We start from the raw sequence: 13,333 nt of genomic DNA, 5'->3' as shown, positions 1-13,333 counted from the left end.
AATTTTTCAGTATATCATTTTCACTTATTTTATTTTAATGTAAAAAAAATTCAAAAGTAAAAATTCAAGTTTAAAAAATTCAATTAAAATAAATTCAGGTTGCTCAAATTCGACCTGTCAAATTCGACTGCTAAAATACAACGCTCAAAATTCGCTGTCAACATCCGGGACACACAGGATGAGCAATCGATTCAGTCTTCAATCGAGCCAACAACCAGCCAATCACATCACGCTCCGAAGATCACGTGACAGGTAGCACCTCATGGCTCAGAGCCGCCTAACGCGAGTCACAGCCCCCTCCGCTGCTGCTCTCGAGTAGGTGAGTGTAGCTGAAAACAGGGCATTTACCTCACCACTGTGGCCATGTAATATCACTTAAACGGTGTAGAAATCCTCACTTTAACCACGGTTTGCTCTGTGGTTTGCAAACATATTAAATTAAGATAGATATCCAGGTATACCTTGTTAAACTAACTAACTAAATAAATAAAGCTCCTCTGTTCATTTCAGAAAGAGCTTCAAACACGAACACTAGATCAATTATTTATAAATACAGCCAGACTGTGTGGAAGATAATTACTACTGTAGAATCTGAGATAGTAACTTAGTTAGCTAAATTATAGCTACTTATCTTGCTAGTTAGCTGTGGGACTGTGTGATTATAGACACGATACTACATAGTTAGCTGTTTGTTTTAGCAATACCTTATTGACACCTTGCTGCAAAGTATGTTGCTTAGTGTAATGGCCACTGTCTAAATAAATATATTGAGCTATATTACACTTACTGTACCCCTCTCAGGCTGGTCCTCTATTCAGAGGCAAATTCAGAGGCAAAAAAAATCACATGCAATAATTCAATGTAAAATAATTCAGTGCTAAAAATTCAAGTGCTTTTAAATTTCAAAGTCTGGTGACACTGTTTTACTTCCATATTATGCAATATGACAGCGATAAAATATTTTTTATATAAAAAGTAATTTCATTAACCCATATCCAACATTTTTCTTCTTGTTTAAGGGTTTAATTGGTTTGTATAAAACTTTATATATCTTGCAATTGAACACTCTGTGCTTTTAACACTGATATGTATACTGTATAAATGATGTCTAGTACTGACACATATTTATGTGCTAAAGTTGAACAAAAACCTTTTTGATGACATTCATTAAATATTACCCACAATGTCTATTCCCATGTCTGACATCAGCAAACATTATTTAATGTTTATAATGGCATTAACAGGACTATATACATCCAGGGAATATGTTGCATATTAAATAAACTAAACAATTATTATATATATAATAATGCAGCTATAGTTAGAAAAACCTAAGAATGCAGAAGACTTTTTTTATCATTTCATGAAGGAACAATGTTGACATTAGATACAAGCTTTTTCCTGTCCTGTTTTGTCTTCGTGTTTTTACTGGCCTCTTGTTTGTTTATTTACCTTTCCCTGCACATGGCCTGTGTACCTCCGTGTCTTCGCCCCAGTCCTGTTTTCCATATGTGATTCATTTGTTGCTCCGCCCCTTTGTTACCTTTTTCCAGGTGTTCCCTGTTTCCTTTCCCGCCTTGTGTATGTATTTATAGCCCTACATTTCCTGTTTATTAATACAATTACTTGCATTTGTGTCCGCTCTCTGCGTCCACTCACTGCTACAACCTGTCTTGATGACCAAAAAAAAGGAGTGCAGCTGCAAAAAAAGACAATTGCATCAACAGTTAGTAGAACATTTAACAGAAGAACATTTTGTTCTCTACATCTTAACACTTGTAACTAAAAAAAGTGAGCTTCAAGCTTCACCTGTATTTCTTGTTGATCTGTAACATCTGGCTCTGACTGCAACCTTGATATATACAGCACTGAACACTATGGAAATATAAACTCGAGAAACATGGGAAAAGTGCAAAAATGTAAAGTTAACACACAATAGCATTTATCATGTAACTTATAATGAGATCCCTACTTTGTATCCTTTTTTACTGCTGCTCCAGCAACTGAACAGTATCTTTTATTAGATAATAACCTTAATGATGGTGCAAATCGTCGCTGTCCAATGAAAGACAAGTATCTCCATTTTTGGCGATTTTTAGTTTACTGCAAAATTTTAACAAACAAAACTGTCCCTTACACTGTGCCAAAATATCTTGATAAATAGACCAATAGAAACTCTTCAAAATGACCTGAAATAAACTCATTTTACATTGTTTTCCATTGAAAGTTTACAAGGGTAAACTTTCTCTTTTGTGTTTGTTTTTCATTGGACAGTGAAGAAATACAGACTCTTCTGCACTATTATTTTTAAAACCTGCCATTGCTGTGACATCTTCACTAGTGTGGTGATTTCTACTATGCCACACTTGCAAGTGTGAAAATGCTCTTTTATTTAGTGATTTTTATTTAGCACCATATTTATGTGTAGTTAACAAAGTGTTGAATAGTTTTTTAATTCCCTCCCACAGTAAAACTAAGCAGGTGGCCAGCACTCACTCACTCACATATGCAAAAGTCATGTCTTGCTCTTTCACTGATGTGATGTTGCCACTGACAACTGGTTAAAAAAGATTTTCACCAATTCCTTGAAAGATTTTTTTTTTTTTGTGAGAACATCTGCTATATAAATATAATATATTTATACATACATTAAAATTGGATTGACTTTAAGGTAAGTATTGCTAAAGCTGCTGCTTTATTTACAACACTGTGAAGACATGAATAGCTTCTAGCGTAGGCAGAGGATGGTTAGTTATTTTTGATATGTCTTGTTTCTATATGCATTGTATTGTAATTCTAACTGTTTACTCAAGACAGCACACACACACATACACATTTACACACTTATGTAGAGATGTGTTGTGTTTATATATGTAGGCTGTTTTCACACTGCCCTCTAGGGAAAGAAATGAGAAGTGCATATTTAACAGGACAGTTTTCTATCAGGTACCATCACATTCTTATTTCAAGTAGTTCCTCTTTGTGATGTGCATCAAAGTCCACTCAGATGTGTATAGATGCCTGACTTCTCTCCTGCCTTTGTATATCACACAGACTGTAGACTAGGATTTAGAACAGTTCTGGATTATTCTTTAGGAAAATGAATGACATTTTGGAAAATTCTATCATCAGAGCCAGTTCAAAAACCGATGCCTTCAACTGATCCCCTAAATATCACATTGCCATTTGAATAAAAACTTCATTTGCCAGAGTTTCTGCCACATAAACATTGAAATATATAAACCATCCATGGGGGCTTGTGGGATATCATACATAATATTGAGATGAAAGGATTTCTGTTCTGTGTGCATGTGTGTGTGTGTGTTTATTCTATTCTGTGTGTATTTAATCTGACATGAGACATATTGTGTACCATGACTTTTGCCATGTGTCGTAAAAAGAAAAAACAAAACAAAACGCTGCACTGACTTTAAAGATGTGAATTGGGGCCTCCTCCAATCATTACCACCCACTGCACTGTCCACTGTGAGTGGTAATACCTTCTATGACGTACACCTGAGAATGTGGATTGAGGAATGTTAAATGCCCACACAACTTTGGAAATGGACAGCATCACCAAACTTAACACACAAAAAAACAACAATTTAATTCATGACAATGTTATGACAGATATCAACTGCAAAGCCACAGAACACCTTACAGATTCCCAGTGATTCCCCCATTAAGAAAACTGGCTCAGTCTTCTGTAAGCTCACAGTGCAAAGAGAATGAATACACCCCAAAAGTGAGGCATAGTGTGATGAGTTAGGTGTAAGTTTGGTGTTATGATCGCTGTTACTGGAGCTGTCCGTGGTTCTGAAGCACAGCTGGTCTGCTGAAATTGAAGCTGCAGCTCAGTAAAGATAGGACTGTGTGGGTGTGAGGCTAAAAGAGACAAATGACTTGTTCATTACTATCACTCTAAAGGGCAGTGTAGTAAAGTCTGCCTCTACATTACTGCACTACTACATAAACATAATCTAAACACTAAACATAATCCATAATTTCTGTACATTTTCATAACTCGCTTACTAAATAACAGTGGTATATACTATACTATACTATACTATTCTATGTTATACTATATGATACTATACTGTACTATACCATACTACACCATACTATGCTATACAATATCATGCTATACTATATTACACTATACTAAATTGTACTATGCTATACTATAATAAACTATACAACACTGTACTATACAATGATGTACTATATTATATTATACTACACTGTACAATACCATGCTAACTTTAGTGTACTATAGTACACTACACTATAGTACACTGTACTACACCATGCTAACTATAGTGCACTATACTACACTATACTACACTGTACTAAACCATTCTAACTATAGTGTACTATACTATACTACACTATAGTGTGCTGTACTATACCATGCTAACTATAGTGTACTATACTATACTATAGTACACCATTCTAACTATAGCGTACTATACTATACTACACCATAGTACACTGTACTACGCCATGCTAACTATAGTGCACTATACTATACTACACCATACTACACCATTCTAACTATAGTGTACTATACTATACTACACTATTTTACACTGTACTACACCATTCTAACTATAGTGTACTATACTACACTACACTATAGTGTACTGTACTATACCATGCCAACTATAGTGTACTATGCTACACTATACTATAGTACACCATTCTAACTATAGTGTACTATACTATGCTACACTATACTATAGTACATGCTAACTATAGAGTACTATACTATACTACACTATACTACACTGTACTACACCATGCTAACTATAGTGTACTATACTACACTATACTATAGTACACCATGCTAACTATATTGTACTATACTACACTATAGTGCACTGTACTACACCATGCTAACTATAGTGTACTATACTACACTATACTATAGTACACCATGCTAACTATATTGTACTATACTACACTATAGTGCACTGTACTACACCATGCTAACTATAGTGTACTATACTACACCACACTATACTACACTGTACTATACCATGCTAACTATAGTGTACTATACTACACTATACTACACTGTACTATACCATGCTAACTATAGTGTACTATACTACACTATACTATAGTACACCATGCTAACTTTAGTGTAATATACTATACTACACTATAGTGTACTGTACTAAACCATGCTAACTATACTATACTATAGTACACCATGCTAACTATAGTGTACTATACTGCACTACACTATACTACACTGTACTATACCATGCTAACTATAGTGTACTATACTATACTACACTATACTACACTGTACTATACCATGCTAACTATAGTGTACTATACTACACTATACTATAGTACACCATGCTAACTTTAGTGTAATATACTATACTACACTATAGTGTACTGTACTAAACCATGCTAACTATACTATACTATAGTACACCATGCTAACTATAGTGTACTATACTGCACTACACTATACTACACTGTACTATACCATGCTAACTATAGTGTACTATACTATACTACACTGTACTATACCATGCTTACTATAGTGTACTATACTATACTACACTATACTACACTGTACTACACCATTCTAACTATAGTGTACTAGACTACTAGACTACACTACACTATAGTGTACTGTACTAAACCATGCTAACTATAGTGTACTATGCCATGCTGTACTATACTGTGCTGTACTACACAATGTACTATTTTATACTATGCTGTACTATACTATATTACACTATACTACGCTGCACTATACCATGCTATACTATACTACACTATACTACACTGTACTTTAAAATGCCTTACTATATTATACTATATTATACTACACTGTACTATATCATGCTATACTATGCTGTACTATACTATAGCACACTACACTACATTGTACTATAAAATGCCGTACTATACTATACTGTACAGTACCATGCTATACTATACTGTACTATACTATAGCACACTATACTACACTGTACTATAAAATGCCATACTTTACTATACCATGCTGTACTACACTGTACTATATTATACTATACGACACTATACTATACCACACTATACTACACTGTACTATACCGTGTTGTACTACATTGTATTATACTATACTACACTGTACTACACCATGCGATACTATACTGTACTATATTAAACTGTACTATGCCATGCTATACAATACTATACTATACACACACTGAGTGTATGGCACTCTTATCGATTTGTTTGACATTTTTTTTCTTTTCTATTTTTGGAACATTAAAAAAAAATGATGACATCAAAACTGCAAGATCATTAATCGTTCAGATGATCTTCAGATGATGTCAACACAATTGCCAGATTTAAACAGCCTTAAAGTCTTGTGTAACTAAGTTTGGAAGTGTGTGAAAATAAGGAAAATCATCACTTAATATTAATCTATTGCAGGTATTGTTACAGTTTTTTTTCTATTCCAAATATCAGCAGATGTTTAAATACAGCTACTTCAAATACAGAGATGTACACAGCAGTATACTGTCAACTGTATACTACCTCTTTTATTATTTTTACTTACATTATTTTTTATAATATCAAAAATGTTTGCCTAAATCCCTCTAGTAGATCACAGTTATTGCACTGTGATGAACTCACATGTTTGCACTGGGCTTATTAGTGATTAGTAATTGAAAGCTCTAGAGAACATCATTTGTTTTTCATGAAATGGTAAATGGTCTCTCTTTCAACATCTGATATGCATTCAATGTTGTTTTGTAAATAAAATTTGGATGTACAAATAACTTTCATTTTGTATTTGCATTTTACACAGCATCCCAGCTGTGTTTGGAATTGAGGTTGAACACGGTGTATACTCCCAGTCTGGATGCCTTTTAAGAAAATGTTATAGATGGTCAGGTTGGCCTGGCAGTGTGATCATGACAGGACCTGCCTTATAAATAGTTAATTTAGATCGTTCTGGGTTTACTACTCTGCTGAGAGCTGCTGTATTTTCTCTCTCTCTCTTTTGCAAATGCGCTGTATGCTACGAGTAAGGACGCTGCAGGGCAATGTGCTTCTCTACTTTCTGGGGCAACAGAATGGAAAAAGCTGCCAATTCATGTTATGTTGAAAAGTGAAGAGATAGTGTAGCTACTATTTTTTAATGTTTGCCAGTGGCATTGCATTCATACAATATTTTATTAATTTTAATATCACATAAATACCTAATGCCTAATAAATCTTTTAGTGTTAGTCTTATCTGTTAAGGTCAGCTCCATCACGCTGTTCTTATGGTTCAGCCTCTTTTTCATGAACTTCATCGCTTCTCTCGCCCACATTTGTGTGAGTTCTGCCACTGTTTAACAGCAAAGCACCAGTTGTTCAGTAGGGCCGGCTGTTTCTCTTCTTTCTGGGACCTCTGGCCACATGACCCACTGTGTTACTATCTGGTGCCAGACTGAAGGAAAGAAAGTGACCCCTGCTGTCGGGTCTGTCCCCCTGGAAACAGGGCCAATTACATCCCCTCTGGACTGCCCGCCGCAAGGCAGCAGAAGGCACAGTGAGTTCTACACTGCCCTTCTGATCTGCACTGGGTTTTGCTGATGGGCCACTCTAGGGCTTCTTAACTATTTATCTCTGTATATAGTACCTTTAATTATAGCCAGATTTGCCTCTGCCATCTGCCCTGTGTCGATCACAATGGAAATGTCAAACTGTCACAATTTAGCTGACATTTATTTATTTCTTTTTTTTTAATTTATTTATTTAGGCTGTCATTCACAGTAAACCCAAGAATGCTAAATGCAACTGAGGAAGGTTAACCCTCAAAAGCCTAAAGGAAATATTGAATCTTATGGCACTAGTTAAATATGATTATGTTATTAAGTTCAGTTGCATGGAGCAGAATCAACAAATGATTAAACTTATTCATTTAATATTTTAATCAAGATTACTTTTTACTTTCGTTTTTTTCCATTTAAAATTTTACAGCTTGTAAAAGCTTAAAATCATTCCGTTCTTGTTCGGGGAATTGTCACTCATTTTTCTTAAAAAAATAAAAATAAAAAAAACCTTTTAGTTCTGAATATTATTGTGCTTTCCTGCTGCACAGCTGTTCTGAGTTCTGTACACATCTATAATCTATATCTATCTATATCTATAATGTTTAGGGCCATAGCATAACCTTTTTGCACCTCTTTAGGTGGATTTTGAGGTGTTTAGATCATTATTTTGCTATAGTGGGCATCCTCCTTTCTTAATCTTTCTGATATGAACCTTCTCCATATCTGTAAGTCATTTCATTTTTTATTTATATTAAGAACTAAGGAATTTGCTTTGCTAACTACTTATACTTCCCTCTCCCCTCTCACTGTAGATTAGTTTATTATATAGAGTGTTATATAGAGCTGCTTAAAGGAGCACATGGCTGTGGATTGTTGGGAGTAGTCAGAGTATTATAATTATTATAAGTTTAACTAAAAATAACTGTAAACAAGTACCAGTTTAGTTCTACAGCAATATTAGCATTAATTGCTAACTGTGTTACATGCTAGCTCTTTGGTCGTCCAGAGGTGAATATTATCGGCATGTAGACTACTGGAGCAGCATAAGCACTACTGTTAGTGGTCAGGTGTGGATTTTACCACCACACGAACCACGCAATTGCATGGGGCCCCAGGGATCAGGGGGCCCCCTGCTGGCCAAAAGGTTGGCAAAAGAAAAAAAAAAAAAACATACAAAGCTTATTGCTTTTTTGTTTGACACCAAAGAGACACCGTACATGCAAGTTAAGCTAGGCGAGGTATCCCAGTGGTGCCCAAAAAAGACAGAAAATTAAGGAAAGGAAGTCCAGCACAGGAAGCTTGACAAAGCTCACCATTTTTTTTGCAGCAGCAAGAAATTAAACGTCTGACGAGAATGAGGTACCAGAGACAGCGAAGTTGTCAGAGTCAATATTGCATTTTGCTATACAAAAGAATCCATTTGATCAGGGCCCCCGGGAAAAAAACATTGCTTTGGGGCCCCTGCTAGCAGGTAGCTGCTAATGCTAATGCTCCAGCTTTAGTGGAAATCTGTAAAACTAAGCTTACTGTAAATAAACGGAAGTGCTTAACTCACCCAAATAAACTGTGTAGGAATCTGTGTAGATTAACATCCAGTGTTGGTCTGAATCATCTGAAAATGTTTTTTTAATAATTACATTTTTGTTTACTTAACTTAACTTAGCTTTACAGGTATCAATACCCAGTGGTGAGACCTGCTAGAAGAAACTAGAAGAAAAACATGGTGACACCCCAGTTCCTTACTAGAGTCACATAAAATGTACCTTATAATCCGTTTCACCTAATGTATAAAAATTCACCAGAAAATAGATGTTTATTGATTGTGCGCCTTATAATCCAGTGCGCCTACATATTTAATTACCCAGTCATTAAAAATACTCATTTTATTTACCTGTTGTTTTGTTTAGTGCTAAGAAATGACAAGCATATGACAATATTTATTTCATTATTTCTCTTTTTTTATTGGATAAGTTGGATAAGGAGAAATGATAATAGAAACAAAGGGATGACACAACTGAGCATGATGGCCATTACAGCCCTGGGCTTGGGTGGATGGTGGAGAAGTGACAGATAAATGTCAGTCATTATTAAAGTTGAGACTCATTAGAACTGCTTGAAAACAGGTTCTAAAAGTTTCAATCCATCTTGTTGCTGTATTATGCAGCGCGTGCTGAAATAGACTCTAGTCTGTCACTGTGATGACATCTTCAGGAATTGTCACAAAACAGTAGCTGATAAAACACTGAATATTTCGCATAAACTTTTAAAATCTTTTTAAAATAGCTCCAAAAAAAATGTGCAGGTTACATGGAAATTTAGCTAATGAGCTACAAGCAAGAAATCATTTACACCAAAGTACAGCATTTGTCATCACTGGCAATAATTAAAACTTATAAGATCATCAAGAAACACACTGAAAACACACTGAAGCTGAATGAGGTGTTTATTATGGACCAGCTCTGTGTTCTTCCACATTGACAGGCATGGCTCCGCTCGTCCTGCTGTCAGTCAGTAAATGTTAAAGCGGAGGAGGAGAATATGTAACCATCCCCCTCCCTCAGAGCCCCGTGTGGAACATGTCAACTGCTCAGTTCACCAACACCACTGTGCACTGTGGCACATGTACTTTTAATTCATGTACATTAACTTTCAATGTAAACATTATTTCAACATGAACAGTTTTTTTATCCGCCAGTGGCAGCTTTTGTCATCGGGTTGATGTGATATGTCCATTAACGTGAAAATGATGTACATATGTGAAGTATCTAATGTGTGTGTGTGTGTGTGTGAGCATACATGTAGAGAAAGAAACACATTGTGTTTTATATGAATTGACATATTTTCCTTTGAGCTGTCATTTGTTAATTATGATTAAAGGAGCACAAATAAAGCTTTACATTATAGTGACAATCCTTAAAAGGAGAAACGATAAAGTGTATGTAGCTGGAACATACCAAGCTATATATAAGAGTTATTTATAAATAATTGAAAATCCTGTTAAACCTTTATATTTGTATACTGTGCACTTGTCATTGTCAGTGAAACAGTTCATCAAATCAAAATGCTGTATTAGATTGTAATGCTATTTTAAAGGATAATAGTAACCCGGAACAATACATGATTAAACATGTAGACTAATACAGGCACTAATATGATCATATTCATTGAGGTACATATACAGAAGTAGTGTATGACACATGTGTAACACAAGCATTGTGACAGATCACAACATAGTGTCTGTGTTTTTAAAATATCACTGTCCTCATGGAAAAGTGCAACAGATTTACATTCAGAAAATATGGTTTATTACTTTACTTTATTGATGCAAGAATAGATTGTAAAAGTATTTGTCATAAAGAAAGGTGATCTGGCTTCATACAAAATTGCCCCCCGCAACATGACACAATGTCTTCTGGATGTGTGATGCTCAAATAAAAACAGATGATCTTGGCACTGACTAGATTGTCCTTCTCCTCCACTGAAGATGATCCACTGCCATTCTGAGTTACTTTATGACAGTCTGAGACAACTACTCAACAAGTTTTATTCTTGTCGGTTGCAACTATGTTTTGGTAACAACTATATACAGCTCTGGAAAAAATAAGAGACAACTAAAAATGATGAGTTTCTTTGATTTTACAAAATTAAAAACCTCTGGAATATAATCAAGAGGCAGATGGATGATCACAAGCCATCAAATCAAGCTGAACTGCTTGAATTTTTGCACCAGAAGTGGCATAAAGTTATCCAAAAGCAGTGTGTAAGACTGGTGGAGGAGAACATGCCAAGATGCATGAAAACTGTGATTAAAAACCAGTGTTATTTTACCAAATATTGATTTTCTAAACTCTTGTTTTCTTTGCATTTTTTGAGATCTGAAAGCTCTACATCTTTTTTGTTATTTCAGCCATTTCTCATTTTCTGCAAATAAATGCTATAAATGATAATATTTTTATTTGGAATTTGGGATAAGTGTTTGTAGTCTGTAGTTTATAGAATAAAACAACAATGGTCATATATAAACCTATAAATAGCAAAATCTGAGAAACTGATTAGAAAATGTGGTCTCTTAATTTGATCTCATTTTGTTTGAATCTGACATATTCTAATCACACACATATCACCACTATTATAGGCCAATGGTGCACTCCAAAGTCTTTGAATATTACAGTGATTTATATTGAGTATATAAGAAAAAATATTCCAAACATAAAAAGCTAATGTGTTGTGAGTAGCCTGTCCCTTTAGTAATTCACATTTTCCTGCTTAGGACAGAGTTCTAAGTGTTTAAATAATACATTACCTCTAATAATATTTTATACCCATGTGTATCTACAACGGGTAGCCCTCTGGGAACCAGGAATTTTTGTCCACACATAATGTCAATAGATGGAACCACCAGGATGGGTTAAACATGGACCCCATCTGTGACGTACATTACAAATGGGGCCTACAAACTCACCTACAGCCCACGATCATCTTTTTATTAAAGATTATAAAATGTAAAGCCTCATTATTATATTAAGACATTATTATGCATTATTATGCTTTACTCAACTCAGTCAGTTTTACCATCCCAAACCTGAACAACTCATACACAATCACATTTCAACATAATGCGTGTTTTAACCCTTATGTCATGCTCTAGGGATACGGCTATAAAAACTTTAAACAGTAGTCATGGCAACCAGATCTTAGGATGTGGCCTCAGACATGTCAATCAGTGCAGAACCAGTGAACTCTCAAAATGATTGCATCGAAAACCTTGAATCAACTAAATGTCAACTTTGCAAGATAAGCAGTAATAATAGTATATTTTTAATAAACTGTAAATTAAAGTCAGATTAAAAGTTTTTATTCCAAGTAAGTGTGGATCATTTCTGTAAATATAAATATAAACTACAGATTAAAAATTCAGATTTTGGGCCACAGCAATGATATGTAACTGCATAAACTTCACAGTAACACATACCTGATTAGAGTCCATTTGGTATTATTTTTGGTACCACTTTAAAATAAGACTAACTTTATAAAGGGTATATAAATGGTTTACAATTAGTTTAATAATGGTTACTAATTAGGTTGTAAATTCCTTAAAAATCATTAATAATCAGTTATAACACATACGTAGAAAGGGCAACAATATAGATGGCTGTGGGGTCATTGTTGCCCTTTCTACGTATGTGTTATAACTGATTATTAATGATTTTTAAGGCATTTACAACCTAATTAGTAACCATTATTAAACTAATTGTAAACCATATTATAATTCCTTCATAAAGGTAGTATTATTTTAAAGTGGTACCTATTTTTTTTATATTTGCTATAAAACATTAATATGAACCAGTTGTTAGAAATGTTCTTTTAAATGCTTCTTCTAACATATAGGAAAAAATGGCCTCACCCTGTATCATGTATTGGGGAAAAAAATGTCTTTATGTATCACAATGTTGTATTTTGTGCCAAATCGCCTACTTTTACCCTTCAAATGAGCACTTGGGCTTTCTGAGGCTAAAAGGACAGAGTAAGAGAGCAGCTGTTGGATTGGGCTGAGAGGCTGCTAAAGCAGCTCAGACCCAGGTGGTCAACAGCAGGCTCCAATCGCTCCATATACAGAGAGAGAGAGAGAGAGAGAGAGAGAGAGAGAGAGAGAGAAGATGGGCTGCACTCACTGGCAACATCTGAGTAAAGCTGCTGCACAGAGAAAGCGAGAGAGAAAATGAGAGAAAATCAGCAGGAAGAGGAAATGCGCTGCCTCCGGGGAGACAAAAAATTCC

The sequence above is a fragment of the Astyanax mexicanus genome, chromosome 1 (genome assembly GCF_023375975.1).
Source record: "Astyanax mexicanus isolate ESR-SI-001 chromosome 1, AstMex3_surface, whole genome shotgun sequence".
Lineage (NCBI taxonomy): Eukaryota > Metazoa > Chordata > Actinopteri > Characiformes > Acestrorhamphidae > Astyanax > Astyanax mexicanus.
This window is presented reverse-complemented; position numbering follows the sequence as displayed.